At 39.6% G+C, this 17513-nt stretch overlaps 1 non-coding gene across 1 annotated transcript; it reads right to left on the bottom strand.

The window, feature by feature from the left end:
- Positions 1–12742: 12742 nt before the first annotated feature.
- LOC126087592 (U6 spliceosomal RNA) lies at positions 12743–12849 on the bottom strand. The gene has a single exon (XR_007519775.1). It is a non-coding gene; the product is annotated as a U6 spliceosomal RNA (small nuclear RNA).
- Between the last annotated feature and the right edge of the window lie 4664 nt (positions 12850–17513).

Raw genomic sequence — 17513 nt, 5'->3', positions numbered from 1 at the left:
CAAAAACTTAAATGTCCAGAAAACACCAAAAATTAGTGTAAAAACATATTTATTATGAGTAGATATAATTTGAATTGGGCAGCGCCAACCTGGAAAGTATCAGGAAGGCACTCTGAAGAGGGGATGGTAAAAATGGGTTATATAAGTCATTATCATGTTAATTTGTCAGCAGATAGCATCAGAACATGTTCAGGGTTCCAGGGTCTGTAGGTTAGAGAAACAGAGTCACTAAGGAGATGCCATACATTGTCCAGTCAGACCCTGGAGTTCTTCTGGAAATTGGCTGCACATAGATAATTCTCTAAAAGAGCCCAATGCCTAAGGCAAAGCGGTCTTTGCTCACCTGCTTACTAGGCTGTTGTTTGACTTAAAGGTAACTTTAATTAAACAGATCCTTAAAGGCCCAAGGTTCAAAAGGACACCTAAGGGCAGATGGCCTGAGTGGATCACCCCAACTCCATGGACCCGGAAATCTCCATTCTAGGAGAATTAAAACAGTTTCTCAAATGTTAAAGTTCTGGTTGAAAAATATCGAAAAATTTAGAAGTAGGTATATTAAAACATAACATTATTGTTATTTTTTAAATAAAAGCAAAGAGATTCATTGAAGGTCCAAAACAGTTTCTAACTGGGAAAATGTTTGGTCTCACAAAGTGAAATAAAATGTTCCACTGGGCTGAAGGTACACATATATATTCATATAGTAAAATCAGGAAGTAACATCACAATATTTCTGATCGGTCCTCAGCAATTTAGGGATGTGGGAGGCAGGATCACTTGAAGCAGAGAATCTAAAGGGGTTGGTACAAAACACATTGGTGGACTATTTGGATAGGTTACATTCTTAAATTACAGACGTATGTAACTAAAGACATCGTCAGAAGACAATCACAGGACCTTCTGAGAATATTCTGTTAAAATAGCTTCTTAAGCAAGATATTTTATTATTACTTTAAGTTTAAATATATCATTTATACCCAAACCAGAGTTTATTATAATTTTATGTTCCTGGCTTTAATGGCAGCAAATTCAACAATAATATTTTGAAAATGTACGTCTTAGCTTATTTCATTTTCAATTGAGAGTATTGCCATATTTGACAGTTCTTCATGAGCCAGTGACAATGTTAAACAATTTTTAATTATTTTAGCCTACTGCAAAACACCTTTTGCAGAACCCCACTGTGACTGGTATTGTTAAAAAATAAATATATCAAGGACACTTCTAAATTTTGATACAGTTATATTGTGGAATCAATTTTTTTAATTAAAAATAGATATTTTGCTTTTATTTCAAGAGGATTTTTCTAAAATTTCCTGACCAAAAATTAATCTTGCCAGTAGCTTACTGGAGGAACGTTGTAAAGGGAAAACTCAGCACTAGTCATCTTTTATAGAATGCGTCAGCTATTCTATTTCAACTGCTTTAAGAAAGAATTAATTGTTCAGCATTAATTGTGTTGCATGCTCCAGAGACTTTTTTTTCTCTGATTTTCCTGTTTTGGTTTAGGCTTGGCACATTCGTGTTTTCCATTTGTATTATGATAAAGTTTTAGTAGTGAGAGATTTCCTAAGACAAGGCCGTACTCTCAAGGCAAGCTTGTGGGCCTTTGTTAACAGGTTCTTCATAAAATCTTTTGTGCTGAGAAGTTTGTATAAGCTTTTTATACCCTAAGATATATTTTCTTATATTAATAAAAAGGTTTACAATAATAGTACCAGCTTCACTTGAATGTTTCTATGTGTTAGGTGCTACTCGAATTAACCTCTTTATTTACATTCTCATTTAATCCTTGCAACAATCGAATGAAGTAGGTACTGTTATTATCTATGATTTATGGTTGAGGAAACCAAGGAAAGAGATTAATTTGTCCAAGGTCATATACTACTAGGTGGCACATCAGTACGTAATATGGTATAATGTAGTGAGTGGAAATCAAGGATATGACTTAAAGACTTCAAGTATTTGTGCACGTACTATGTGGTAGATGCTATGTCTCCAGATACATTTGGGCAGAGTGCTTGCAAACAGCTTACAGCCTAATGGAGAGAGACACCTATCATCAAATTTATGTTTTAGGTGCTGGAATAAAGGTAGATACAAGGAGCATTGGAGCAAATAGGTGATAGACAAAGTATATAGAAGTAGAGCTATAAGTTCTGAGCATAAATATTGGGGGAAAGGAGGGCAAATACCAGTAACAGGTTTTTCAGCCAGGTAGAGGGAGTTGTATGGACAAGGGAGACTGAAAACACTCTGGCATATTAAGGAAACTGCCAGTGAATCAGTATAGCTGATGTGGGTGCCTATGTATTTGGAGAGCATGCTAGATAAGTGGAGTGGAGGTGCAAGTGGAGAGATGAGTCGGAAAGGGTCAGATCATGGAGGGGTTTATGACATCCGACGGAGGTTAGAGGAGCCCTGGTAGCTCAGGGGTTAAGCGCTCAGCTGCTAACCGAAAGTTTGGCAGTTCGAACCTACCAGCAGCTCCATGGTAGAAAGATGTGGCAGTCTGCTTCCAGAAAGATTACAGCCTTGGAAACCCTATGGCGTAATTCTACTCTGAACTCTGTGGTTGTTATGAGTCAGAATCTACTTGACAGCAACGGGTTTTATGGAGGTTAGACTATTGTGAGTAGGGGAAAACCATAAAAAATCTCAGCTCTAAGCCAGGGAATGATATGGTCAGATTTACTATTTTAGAGAGTACCCTGTTAGGTAGAGTGGAAGGTGGATTGAAGACAGTAAGCCTGTCATCAGGAATACCAGGTAGTAAGGTTCATGTAGTATTTCAGGAGAGGTGTTAAGAGCATGGACTGAGGCAGTAGTGGAGAGAACGTGGGATTGGTGCCTGACAACAAAGGCAGCGTTCATTAATGGGTCACATCCTGCAGTTCAAAAAACACGGTCCTAAGATCCTTCCTAGCCGAGCAATTTTTACAGTCTGCAGTTTTATACAGTTGTGTCCTTTAGATCACAGGCTTGAAAGCTCTGTGAAGTCAGGAACCAACCAACATCTGTCTTGCTTATTATATTTTGCACTGAAGGATCCTGAAAGAGATTTTAAAAATAGCTATTACAGACTGGAAATTAAACAATGTGTCCTTTGACTAGTAGTGGAATTAAAGTGTGTCATCAGATATGAGAATAAAATTCAAGTTACCTTGCATCATAGAGGCAACACTCTTAAGGTTTGAAAGATTAAAAGAGTCACACCATGTCAGAAGTTTTATGATGAACTTTTTGTTGCTATAGATGAAATATTCAGTCCACAGGAAAGCCAACATGCTAAAGATAGAATTGTGTTTTCTAGCAAGCTCTTCAGTTCTACTTTAGTTTATATACAGAAAGCTCTGGGCAATAGTAGAATGCTTAACATTGCAATTTTACCTATTTGCAAGTGGTCTCAAAGGACTAGGACATGTAGCAAACCAAGTTTGTGAGCCTAACCCACTGCTCACTAGCCACGTTTCAACTTTCTTATTTTCTCTCCACATCATATGGGTAAAGTTAGATGCTAATGGTATTTGAGAAGTGGTATGACCTACTCTTATTTATAAAAGTTCCTGCTCTCTGCACAACCATCCTTTGTCACTTTGTAAGACCCAGCATGGCACCTAGTCAGGAACGCCAGAGCAGGGTTTCCCATTCTTGGCACTACTGACATTTTGGGTCTGTCATGGATTGAACTGTGTCCCCTAAAAATATCTGTGAACTTGGCTAGGTCATAATCCCCTTGGATGATTGTATGATTGTCCACCATGTTAAGGGATTTTCCTAAGTGTTGTAAATCCTATCACTGTGATGTAATAAAATGGATTAGCCGCAATTATATTGATGAGGCCTACAAGATTGGGTAGTGTCTTAAGCCAATCTCTTTTGAGACACAAAAGAGAAGTGAGCAGAGAGATATGGGGACCTCATACCACCAGGAAAGCAGTGCTGGGAGCAGAGCATGTCCTTTGGACCTGAGTTTCCTCCGCTGAGATGCTCCCAGACGAAGGGAAGACTGAAGCATCACAAAGACCTTCCTCCAGAGCGAACAGAGAAAGCCTTCTCCTAGAGCTGACGCCCTGAATTTGTACTTGGAGCCTACTCGACCGTGAGAGAATAAAATTCTCTTTGTTAAAGCCATCTACTTGTATTTCTTTTACAGCAGCACTAGATGACTAAGACAGGGTCAGATAATTCTCTGTTGTGGGGGGCTGTCCTGTGTACTGCAGGAGCTTTAGCAGCACCCTTGGTCTCTGCCCACCAGTAGATGCCAGCACCCCCTGCCCCCATTTATCTATTAATATTGTGAAAATTTTATTTTTAACAGCCCTAAGGTGGGGCATGCCTGCGTGTTCAAGGAACAGCAAGGAAGCCAGTGTGCTGGAGAGGAGGGGGTTGATGGGCAAGGGTCATAAGAAATGAGGTCAAAGAGATAATGGGGCATCAGGTCATCCAAGGTCTTGTAAGCCACTGTTGGTCGTATTTTCCTTGGCCTCTATAAAAATGGGCTGTGCTGCTTCTCCCTTTCTTTAGTTACTTCCTTCATCTCCTCCTCCAGGGTTATCTTGCCCCCTGCCTATCCACTCAGGGTTGGCTTGTTCTTTCCTTGTCCCTCTCTCAACATCTGTCTTTTCTCGATTGTATCTGCTTCTTTCCCTTTAACCATATGATCAATTCCGAAAACTTTCTCCAAGTTACACCTGTCTTTAAGGCACTATTTCTTTTTTTTTTAAGTTGTGCTTTAGGTGAAAGTTTACAGAGCAAATTAGTTTCTCATTAAACAGTTAATACACATATTGTTTTGTGACATTAGTTGCCAACCCCTTGATATGTCAACACTCTGCCCTTCTCTCAGTGTTTCCTGTTCCCGTTCATCCAGTTTTCTTGTCCCTTCCTGCCTTCTCTGCTTTTGGGCTGGTGTGCCCGTTAGTCTTCTATGTATGAGTTGAACAATGAAACCCATTCCTTAAAGGTGTTATTGTTGGCCCTATAGATCTGTCTAATCTATGGCTGAAGGGTGAATCTCAGGAGTGACTTCAGTAGTGAGTTAAAAGGGTGTTCGGGGGCCATGCTCTTGGAGTTTCTCCAGATTGTCAGACCAGTAAGTCTGGTCTTTTTTTTGTGAGTTAGAATTTTGTTCTACGTTTTTCTCCAGCTCTGCATGTGATCCCTGTCAGAGCAGCCGGTGGTGGTAGCTGGGCACCATCTAGTTTTTCTGGGCTCAGTCTGTTGGAGGTTTGGTAGTTGTGGCCTGTTAGTCCTTTGGACCAGTTTTTCCATTATATCTTCGGTCTTTTTCATTCTCCTTTGTTTAGCTGGGATGGGACCAGTAGATGGCTGCTGAAAGGATTTTGAGACCCCAGACACTACTTATCACAGTCAGATGTAGAATAATTTCTTTACAGACTAAGTTATGCCATTTGAGCTAGATGTCCCTCAAGATGGTGGTTCCCAGCCCTCAGCCCAGTAGTTCAGTCTCTCAGGGTGTTTGGGTTTGTCTGTGAAGCTTCTATGACTTTGCCCTGGTCAAGTTGTGCTGACTTCCCCAGTATTGTGTCCTGTCTTACCCTTCACCAAAATTACCACTTATCTACTATCTTGTTAGTGTTTTTTCCTCCCTCCCCCCCCCCCACTTGTAACCATCAAAGATTGTTTCTTTCTGCGTGGAAACATTTTCCTATGTGTTTATAGTAGTGGTCTCATACAGTATTTTATTGTCCTTTTGTGATTGACATGTTTCACTCAGCATAATGCCCTCAGATTCATTTACCCTGTGAGGTGTTTCACAGATTCATCATTGTTCTATATTAATGCGTAGTGTTCCATTGTGTGTACATAGCACAGTTTGTTTATTGATTTATCTGTTGATGGACACTTAGGTTGTTTCCATCTTTTTGCTATTGTGAATAATGCTGCAATGAACATGGGTGCGCATATGTCTATTCATGTGACAGCTCTTCTTTCTCTAGGATATATTCCTAGGAGCGGGATTGCTGAATAATATGGTATTTCTATTTCTAGCTTTTTTTTTTTTAAGCTAGTAGATTTTTTTTTATTAACTTTTATTGAGCTTCAAGTGAACATTTACAAATCAAGTCAGACTGTCACATATAAGTTTATATACACCTTACTCCGTTCTCCCACTTGCTTTCCCCCTAATGAGTCAGCCCTTCCAGTCTCTCCTTTCGTGACAATTTTACCAGCTTCCAACTCTCTCTACCCTCCCATCCCCTCTCCAGACAGGAGATGCCAACACAGTCTCAAGTGTCCACCTGATATCATTAGCTCACTCTTCATCGGCATCTCTCTCCTACCCACTGTCCAGTCCCTTTCATGTCTGATGAGTTGTCTTCGGGAATGGTTCCTGTCCTGTGCCAACAGAAGGTCTGGGGACCATGACCGCAGGGATTCCTCTAGTCTCAGTCAGACCATTAAGTATGGTCTTTTTGTGAGAATTTGGGGTCTACATCCCACTGATCTGCTCCCTCAGGAGTTCTCTGTTGTGCTCCCTGCCAGGGCAGTCATCGGTTGTAGCCGGGCACCATCTAGTTCTTCTGGTCTCAGGATGATGTAAGTCTCTAGTTCATGTGGCCCTTTCTGTCTCTTGGGCTCATAGTTATCGTGTGACCTTGGTGTTCTTCATTCTCCTTTGCTCCAGGTGGGTTGAGACCAATTGATGCATCTTAGATGGCCACTTGTTAGCATTTAAGACCCCAGACGCCACATTTCAAAGTGGGATGCAGAATGTTTTCATAATAGAATTACTTTGCCAATTGACTTAGAAGTCCCCTTAAGCCATAGTCCCCAAACCCCCACCCTTGCTTCGCTGACCTTTGAAGTATTCAGTTTATCCCGGAAACTTCTTCGCTTTTGGTCCAGTCCAGTCCAGTTGAGCTCACCTTCCATGTATTGAGTATTGTCCTTCCCTTCACCTAAAGCAGTTCTTATCTGCTAATTAATCAGTAAAAAACCCTCTCCCACCCTCCCTCCCTCCCCCCCCGTAACCACAAAAGTATGTGCTCTTCTCAGTTTATACTATTTCTCAAGATCTTATAATAGTGGTTTTATACAATATTTGTCCTTTTGCCTCTGACTAATTTCGCTCAGCATAATGCCTTCCAGGTTCCTCCATGTTATGAAATGTTTCACAGATTCGTCACTGTTCTTTATCGATGCGTAGTATTCCATTGTGTGAATATACCACAATTTACTTAACCGTTCATCCGTTGATGGACACCTTGGTTGCTTCCAGCTTTTTGCTATTGTGAACAGAGCTGCAATAAACATGGGTGTGCATATATCTGTTTGTGTGAAGGCTCCTATTTCTCTAGGGTATATTCCAAGGAGTGGGATTTCTGGGTTGTATGGTAGTTCTATTTCTAACTGTTTAAGATAACAGCAAATAGATTTCCAAAGTGGTTGTACCATTTTACATTCCCACCAGCAGTGTATAAGAGTTCCAATCTCTCCGCAGCCTCTCCAACATTTATTATTTTGTGTTTTTTGGATTAATGCCAGCCTTGTTGGAGTGAGATGGAATCTCATTGTAGTTTTAATTTGCATTTCTCTAATGGCTAATGATTGAGAGCATTTTCTCATGTATCTGTTAGCTGCCTGAATATCTTCTTTAGTGAAGTGTGTGTTCATATCCTTTGCCCACTTCTTTATTGGGTTGTTTGTCTTTTTGTGGTTGAGTTTTAACAGAATCATATAGATTTTAGAGATCAGGCGCTGGTCGAGATGTAATAGCTGAAAATTCTTTCCCAGTCTGTAGGTGGTCTTTTTACTCTTTTGGTGAAGTCTTTAGATGAGCATAGGTGTTTGATTTTTAGGAGCTCCCAGTTATCTGGTTTCTCTTTGTCATTTTTGGTAATGTTTTGTATTCTGTTTATGCCTTGTATTAGGGCTCCTAAGGTTGTCCCTATTTTTTCTTCCATGATCTTTATCGTTTTAGTCTTTATGTTTAGGTCTTTGATCCACTTGGAGTTAGTTTTTGTGCATGGTGTGAGGTATGGGTCCTGTTTCATTTTTTTGCAAATGGGTATCCAGGTATGCCAGCACCGTTTGTTAAAAAGACTATCTTTTCCCCAATTAACTGACACTGGGCCTTTGTCAAATATCCGCTGCTCATATGTGGATGGATTTATATCTGGGTTCTCAGTTCTGTTCCGCTGGTCTATGTGTCTGTTGTTGTACCAGTACCGGGCTGTTTTGACTACTGTGGCTGTATAATATGTTCTGAAATCAGGTGGAGTGAGGCCTCCCACTTTCTTCTTCTTTTTCAGTAATGCTTTGCTTATCCGAGGCTTCTTTCCCTTCCATATGAAGTTGGTGATTTCTCTATCACCTTAAAAAATGACATTGGAATTTGGATCGGAAGTGCATTGTATGTATAGATGACTTTTGGTAGAATAGACATTTTTACTATGTTAAGTCTCCCTATCCATGAGCAAGGTATGTTTTTCCACTTAAGTATGTCCTTTTGAATTTCTTGTAGTAGTGCTTTGTAGTTTTCTTTGTATAGGTCTTTTACATCTTTGGTAAGATTTAGTCCTAAGTATTTGATCTTCTTGGGGGCTACTGTGAATGGAATTGATTTGGTGATTTCTTCTTCGATGTTCTTTTTGTTGATGTAGAGGAATCCAAGTGATTTTTATATGTTTATCTTATAACCTGAGACTCTGCCAAACCCTTCTATTAGTTTCAGTAATTTTCTGGAGGATTCCTTAGGGTTTTCTGTATATAAGATCATGTCATCTGCAAATAGAGATAATTTTACTTCCTCCTTGCCAATCCGGATGCCCTTTATTTCTTTGTCTAGCCTAATTGCTCTGGCTAGGACCTCTAGCACAATGTTGAATAAGAGTGGTGATAAAGGGCATCCTTGTCTGGTTCCCGTTCTCAAGGGAAATGCTTTCAGGATCTCTCCATTTAGAGTGATGTTGGCTGTTGGCTTTGTATAGATGCCCTTTATTATGTTGACGAATTTTCCTTCAATTCCTATTTTGGTGATAGTGTTTATCATAAATGCGTGTTGGACTTTGTTAAATGCCTTTTCTGCATCAATTGATAAGATCATGTGGTTTTTGTCTTTTGTTTTATTTATATGGTGGATTACATTAATGGTTTTTCTAATATTAAACCAGCCTTGCATACCTGGTATAAATCCCACTTGGTCCTGGTGAATTATTTTTTTGATATGTTGTTGAATTCTATTGGCTAGAATTTTGTTGAGGATTTTTGCATCTATGTTCATGAGGGATATAGGTCTGTAATTTTCTTTTTTTGTGATGTCTTTACCTGGTTTTGGTATCAGGGAGATGGTGGCTTCATAGAATGAGTTAGGTAGTGTTCCATCATTTTCTATGCTTTGAAATGCCTTTAGTAGTAGTGGCGTTAACTCTTCTCTGTAAGTTTGGTAGAACTCTGCAGTATAGCCATCCGGGCCAGGGTTTTTTTTTTTTTTGTCTGTGTTTATTTTATTTTATTTTTTTAAAATAATTTTTATTGAGCTTTAAGTGAACTTTTACAAATCAAGTCAGTCTGTCACGTATAAGCTTATATACACCTTACTCCATACTCCCACTTACTCTCCCCCTAATGAGTCAGCCCTTCCGGTCTCTCCTTTCGTAACAATTTTGCCAGTTTCTAACGCTCTCTACCCTCCCATCTCCCCTCCAGACAGGAGATGCCAACACAGTCTCAAGTGTCCACCTGATACAAGTAGCTCACTCTTCATCAACATCTCTCTCCAACCCATTGTCCAGTCCCTTCCATTTCTGATGAGTTGTCTTGGGGAATGGTTCCTGTCCTGGGCCAACAGAAAGTTTGGGGACCATGACCGCCGGGATTCCTCTAGTCTCAGTCAGACCATTAAGTCTGGTCTTTTTATGAGAATTTGGGGTCTGCATCCCACTGATCTCCTGCTCCCTCAGGGGTTCTCTGTTGTGCTCCCTGTCAGGGCAGTCATCAGTTGTGGCCAGACACCATCTAGTCCTTCTGGGCTCAGGATAATGTAAGTCTCTGGTTCATGTGGCCCTTTCTGTCTCTTGGGCTCATAGTTGTTGTGTGATCTTGGTGTTCTTCATTCTCCTTTGATCCAGGTGGGTTGAGACCAATTGATGCATCTTAGATGGCCGCTTCTTAGCATTTCCAGGGCTTTTTTTTGTTGGGAGTTTTTTGATTACCGTTTCAATCTCTTTTTTTGTTATGGGTCTGTTTAGTTGTTCTACTTCTGATTGTGTTGGTTTAGGTAGGTAGTGTTTTTCCAGGAATTCATCCATTTCTTCTAGGTTTGCAAATTTGTTAGAATACAATTTTTCGTAATAATCTGATATGATTCTTTTAATTTCAGTTGGGTCTGTTGTGATGTGGCCCTTCTCGTTTCTTATTCGGGTTATTTGTTTCATTTCCTGTATTTCTTTAGTCATCTAGCCAATGGTTTATCAATCTTGTTAATTTTTTCAAAGAACAAGCTTTTGGCTTTGTTAATTCTTTCAATTGTTTTTCTGTTCTCTAATTCATTTAGTTCAGCTCTAATTTTTATTATTTGTTTTCTTCTGGTGCCTGATGGGTTCTTTTGTTGCTCACTTTCTATTTGTTCAAGTTGTAGGGACAGTTCTCTGATTTTGGCTCTTTCTTCTTTTTGTATGTGTGCATTTATCGATATAAATTGGCCTCTGAGCACTGCTTTTGCTGTGTCCCAGAGGTTTTGATAGGAAGTATTTTCATTCTCGTTGCATTCTATGAATTTCCTTATTCTATAACTCAGTCTTTTTTGAGCAGGGTATTGTTCAGTTTCCAAGTATTTGATTTCTTTTCCCTAATTTTTCTGTTATTGATTTCCACTTTTATGGCCTTGTGGTCTGAGAAGATGCTTTGTAATATCTCGATGTTTTGGATTCTGCAAAGGTTTGTTTTATGACCTAATATGTGGTCTATTCTAGAGAATGTTCCATGTGTGGTAGAAAAAAAAGTATACTTTGCAGCAGTTGAGTGGATAGTTCTGTATAAGTCAATGAGGTCAAGTTGGTTGATTGTTGTAGTTAGGTCTTCCGTGTCTCTATTGAGCTTCTTACTGGATGTCCTGTCCTTCTCTGAAAGTGGTGTGTTGAAGTCTCCTACTGTAATTGTGGAGGTGTCTATCTCACTTTTCAGTTCTGTTAAAATGTGATTTATGTATCTTGCAGCCCTGTCATTGGGTGCATAAATATTTAAGATGGTTATATCTTCCTGGTCAGTTGTCCCTTTTATCATTATGTAGTGTCCTCCTTTATCCTTTGTGGTGGATTTAGGTTTAAAGTCTATTTTGTCAGAAATTAATATTGCTACTCCTCTTCTTTTTTGCTTATTGTTTGCTTGATGTATTTTTTTCCATCCTTTGATTTTTAGTTTGTTTGTGTCTCTAAGTCTAAGGTGTGTCTCTTGTAGGCAGCATATAGACAGATTGTGTTTCTTTATCCAGTCTCAGACTGTCTCTTTATTGGTGCATTTAGTCCATTTACATTCAGCGTAATTATACATAAGTAAGTGTTTAGTGTTGTCATTTTGATGCCTTTTTATGTGTGTTGTTGACAGTTTCATTTTTCCACTTACTGTTTTGTGCTGAGACGTTTTTCTTTGTAAATTGTGAGATCCTCATTTTCATAGTATTTGACTTTATGTTTGCTGAGTCGTTACGTTTTTCTTGGTTTTTATTTTGAGTTAGGGAGTTGTTATACTTCTTTGTGGTTACCTTAATATTTACCCCTATTTTTCTAAGTAAAAACCTAACTTGTGTTGTCCTATATCACCTTGCATCCCTCTCCATATCGCAGTTTTATGCCACCTGTATTTAGTCCCTCTTTTTGATTTTTTTTGATTATTTGTTATCTTTTATGTATTGACTTCAATGATTCCCTGTTTTGAGCTTTTTTTTTTTTTTAATTAATCTTAATTTGCTTTTGCAATTTCCCTATTTGAGTTGATATCAGGATGTTCTGTTCTGTGACCTTGTGTTGTGCTGGTATCTGATATTATTGTTTTTTTGACCAATTTCCTTTAGTATTTCTTGTAGCTTTGGTTTGGTTTTTGCAAATTCTCTAAGCTTGTGTTTATCTGTAAATATCTTCATTTCGCCTTCATATTTCAGAGAGAGTTTTGCTGGATATATGATCCTTGGCTGGCAGTTTTTCCCCTTCAGTGCTCTGTATATGTCATCCCATTGCCTTCTTCTCTGCATAGTTTCTGCTGAGTAGTCTGAACTTATTCTTATTGATTCTCCCTTGAAGGAGACCTTTCTTTTATCCCTGGCTGCTTTTTAAATTTTCTGTTTATCTTTGGTTTTGGTGAGTTTGATGGTAATATGTCTTGGTGTTTTTCTTTTTGGATCAATCTTAAATGGGGTTCAGTGAGCATCTTGGATAGATATCCTTTCGTCTTTCATGATGTCAGGGAAGTTTTCTGTCAGCAGATCTTTAACTATTCTGTGTTTTCTGTCCTCCCTCCCTGTTCTGGGACTCCAATCACACGCAAATTATCCTTCTTGATAGAGTCCCACATGATTCTTAGGGTTTCTTCATTTTTTTTAATTCTTTTATCTGATTTTTTTTCAGCTATGTTGGTGTTAATTCCCTGGTCCTCCAGATCTCCCACTCTGCATTCTAATTGCTCGAGTCCACTCCTCTGACTTCCTATTGCATTGTCTAATTCTGTAATTTTATTGTTAATCTTTTGGATTTCTGCATGCTGTCTCTCTATGGATTCTTGCAAATATATCGAATGCTTCACGAATTTGCGTGTCATCCTTGCGCAGGGGCCATGCTAATCTTCTCTGTATCGTTCCAATTTTAGTATATGTGCTGCCGAAGTGAGCACTATTTCTAGCTTTTTAAGGAGGTGCCATATCATTTTTCCAAAGTGGCTGTACCATTTTTCTTTCCCACCAACAATGCATAAGAATTCCATTCTCCCTGCAACCCCTCCAACATTTGTTATTTTCTGTTTTTTGATTTGTGCCAGTAATGTCAGGGTGAAATGGTATCTCATTGTGGTTTTGATTTGCATTTCTCTAATGGCTGGTGATTATGAGCATTTCCTCTCGTGTCTCTTAGCCACTTGAATGTCTTCTTTGGTGAAATGTCTGTTCATATCCTTTGCCCATTTTTAAATTGGAATATTTGTCTCTTTATTTTAGAGGTGTTGGATTTTCCTATAGATTTTAGAGATTAGACTTTCGTTGGATATGTCATAACCAAAATTTTTTTCTCAGTCTGTAGGTTTTTTTTTTACTCTTTTACTGAAGTCTTTTATGGGCATAAGTGTTTAATTTTCAGAAGGTCCCATTTATCTAGCTTACCTTCTGGTGTTTGTGTATTGTTAATTATGGTTTGTATCTTGTTTATGCCATATATTAGGGCCCCTAGTGTTGACCCTATTTTTTCTTCCATGATCTTTATAGTTTATGGTTTTGTATTTTGGTCTTTGATCCATTTTGAATTAGTTTTTGTGTATGGTGTGAGGTATGAGTACTGTTCCATTTTTTACAGATGGATATCCAGTTTTGCCAGCACCATTTGTTAAAAAGACTGGCTTTTCCCTGTTTAATGGACTTTGGGCCTTTGTCAAAGATCAAGGGATATAAGGAGATAGATTTACATCTGGGTTCTCGATTTTATTCCATTGGCCAACGTGTCTGTCATTGTACCGGTACCAGGCTGTTTTGACTAGTGCAGGTTCTGAGGTCAGTAGCCTCAGGCCTCCTACTTTGTTCTTTTTGAATAGTGCTTTACTTACCCAGGGTCTCTTTCCTTTCCATATAAAGTTGGTAATTAATTTTTCCATCTTGTTAAAGAATGCTATTGGTATTTGGATTGGAATTGCATTGTTATTTGTAGATTGGTTTGGGTAGAATTGACATTTTCAAAATGTTGAGTCTACCTATCCATGAGCATGGTATGTTTTTTCCGTTTATGTTGACCTCTTTTGGTTTCTTGCAGTAGTGTTTTGTAGTTTTCTTTGTATAGATATTTTACATCCCTGGTTAGATTTATTCCTAAGTATTTTATTTTTTAGGAGCTGTTATAAATGATGTTCTTTTCCTGGTTTCCTTTTCATAGTTCTTTTTATTGGCGTATAGGAATCCAGCTGATTTTTGTATGTTTATCTTGTACCTTGCTACTCTGTTGAATCTTTCTATTAGTTCCAATAATTTTCTTGTGGAGTCTTTTGGGTTTTCCATGTATAGTATCATGTCACCCACAAATAGGGACAGTTTTGCTTCTTTGTTACCAATTTGGATGCTCTTTATTTCTTTTTCTTGTCTTTTGTTCTTCGGGTTTCTTCATTCTCTGTTGCCCCAGACAGGCTGGACAAGTAGAGTATCTTAGATGGCCACTCACAAGATTTTAAGACCCCAGATGCTACTCACCAAAGTAGAATGTGAACATTTTCTTTATAAATTATGTTATTACCAATTGAGCTAGATGTACCCCAAGATCATGGTCTCCAGATGTCGGCCCAGTAATTCAGTCCCTCAGGGATTTTGGATGTGTCTGTGAAGCTTCCATTACCTTGCCTTGGTCCAGCTGTGCTGAATTCCCCAGTAGGATATATTATCCTTGGTTGGCAATATTTTTCTTTCAAGGTTTTAAATATATCATTCCATTGCCTTCTTGCCTGCATGGTTTCTGCTGATTAATCGGAACTTGGTCTTGTTTCACCTTTCTATGTGACTTTTTGTTTTTCTTGAGCTGCTTTCAGGATTCTTTGGTTTTGGCGAGTATAATTATGATACATCTTGGTGCCTTTCTTTTGGGATCTATCCCATATGGGGTCGTTGAGCTTCTTGGATGGTCAGTTTTTAATTTTCATGATATTAGGGAAGTTTTCTGTCAGCAAATCTTCAGTGATCCCGTCTGTGTTTTCCATATTCTTTCCCTGTTCTGAAACTCTGGTCACTTGCAAATTTATGCTCTTGATTGTATTCCACACAGTTCTTAGGTTTTCATCATTTCTTTTGATTTTTCCTCAAAGTGGCATCCATGGATTTGTCTTCAGTTTCACTGATCCTGTCTTCCATTGTTTCAGATTTGCTCCTAAAACCTTCTATTGTTGTCCATTCTGACATTTTGTTGTTTATCTTTTGGATTTCTAAGTGCTGTTTTTGTATGATTTCTAGATTTATTTTGACATTTTGTTCTTATATTATTTTCCTGAATTCTTCTCTTGCTTTGTCTGTTTTCCTTGATTTTGGCTATGTTTTTGTTGGTTTTGTCTGTTTTCCTTGATCTCTTTCCTAGCCTCTTATAAACCTGTTGCCACTGAGTCGATTCCGACTCATAGTGACCTTATAGGACAGAGTAGAACTGCCCCACAGGGTCTCCAAGGAGTGGTTGGTGGATTTGAACCGCCAGCCTTTTGGTTAACAGCCTGAGCTCTTAACCACCCCACCACCGGGGCTCCCTGAATATTAGATTTTTGAATTTGCTATCAAATAGTTCCATTGCCTTTTCTTCTGCTGGAAGGTCAACTGATGCTTTTATTCTGGTTGCTTACTGAAGCCATCTTGTCTTTTTTTTTTTTTTAATACGTTTTGATATTGTCTGCTGTCTCTGAAACATTCAGGTATTATTTATTGACTGTCGGTTTGTTGGTTTTGTACTGCTCTTTTGTTTGCTTATGTCTGCGTAGGTGGGCCAGGTGTGCTTTGTTGCTTGCTCACCTCTGGGCATGATAGTTCTCACTACCTTTTCTGGGTGTGCTGGGTCTGTCACTTAGCTGTGGTGCAGCAGGACAGGTCCAACAGAGGAAAGGGGCAGATATGGACCTTTTGCAGCTTGAACCAGGCCAAGGACTGGAACAGGGCTGTGGTGGGTGGCAGGAGGGGTTCAGGGCTGGTGGGGGAGGGCCTTGGTTCTAGGCCACATCCCCCCAGGGTCACAGGCATGGCAGGAGGTATCTGGGACTGGCAGGGGTAGATCTGTGGGCTGGGTCCCCTTGGGACAACAGGGCAGAGGAGAGAGGTGGGGGGGCAGTGATTCGGGGCAGAGGGGGCTAGATGGAAGAGGGTGATAGAGTGGATTGGCATTGTGGTTCCTAGCAGTCCAGGTTGCGAGGATATAGCGGTTATAGCTGCTGTTTACTAGAGGGGTGGGTTTGTGGGAATGTGCTCCTGTGGGTACCAGGCGGGAGAATCTGGGCTCCTCCTTGAGTTGCAATCAGCAAATGTGGTCTTACTTAGCTCTGGGTGTATCTGCACCTGTCGCAGTTATCTAGTGCTGCTATAACAGAAATACCACAAGTGGATGGCTTTAGTAAACAGATTTATTTTCTCACCATCTAGGAGGCTAGAAGTCCGAATTCAGGGTGCCAGCTCCAGGGGAAAGCTTTCTCTGTTGGCTGTGGAGGAAGGTCCTTGTCGATCTTCCCCTGGTCTAGGAACTTTTCAGCACAGGGACCCCAGGTCTAAAGGTTGTGGGTTCCTGGCTTTTCTTGCTTGGTAGTAATGAGGTCCCCCTGTCTCTCTGCTCGCTTCTCTCTTTTATATCTCAAAAGAGATTGACTCAAGATACAACCTAGTCTTGTAGATTGAGTTCTGACTTATTAATATAACTGCCTCTAATCGTGCCTCATTAACATCATAGAGGCAGGATTTACAACACATAAGAAAATCACATCAGATCACAAAATAGTGGACAGTCACACGATACTGGGAAACATGGCCTAGCCAAGTTGACTCACATTTTTACGGGACACAATTCAATCCATAACACTGCCGTACCTCTGTCTCCTATTGGAAATTCCATGGAGGTGACTGTGCATGCAGGGTTGTTGGTTTTATTCAAAGATGGCCACACCGAGTCTTGCTGTTCGTCTGGAAACCTTCACTCTGTATCTCTATTCCTTCCCTGTCTTCTATCAGTTTCTTCTTCGCCTCAGTGACTTCCGATCTAATACTTTATCCCTTCGTATAAGATTCGGGGTTCTAAGGTTGATGTCTGTATCTGTTTTACTTGGTTTTTCAGGTCTTTGTTGCAGTAGGATGGCTTAGTGTGTCTGACTAGTCTGCCATCTGCCATCTTGACTCTGCGCCTCCCCCCTCCCCCATTTATGATAACCAAAAATGACTCTAGACATTCCCAAATGCCCCCTAGGAATCAAAAATTACCCTAGTTGAAAACTAGTGATGTAGTAACCAGAAAATGTCTGTCTGTCCCTACAAGCCCTGGCTCTGTTACTTTCTCTTCATGGGGGCTGGCTGTGAGAAAAGGAAAATATCCTGTGAGGAGAAAGAGGCAAAGACTCTAGGCTTCCACACCATTACAGGTCATCAGAATCCTGAGAACAGATGAGACATGTTCATCTTGTTCAAATTGTTTGCATTTAATAAATGGGGGGTTATTTTATTGGTTTTGGGACCCACCTACTTTGTGTTCTCTATGAGTAGCAAAGGCTAAAGGCTGGGCCTTCCTCACCCTTTTTTTTTTTTTTTAAACGGTTGGTCAAAAGTTAAATGGAAATAGGCAGTTTGCCCTTCTTTA

This window comes from Elephas maximus, chromosome 12 (genome assembly GCF_024166365.1).
Source record: "Elephas maximus indicus isolate mEleMax1 chromosome 12, mEleMax1 primary haplotype, whole genome shotgun sequence".
Taxonomy (NCBI): Eukaryota; Metazoa; Chordata; class Mammalia; order Proboscidea; family Elephantidae; genus Elephas; species Elephas maximus.
The sequence above is the reverse complement of the archived record's forward strand: the minus strand, read 5'-3'. Positions and strand labels throughout refer to the sequence as shown.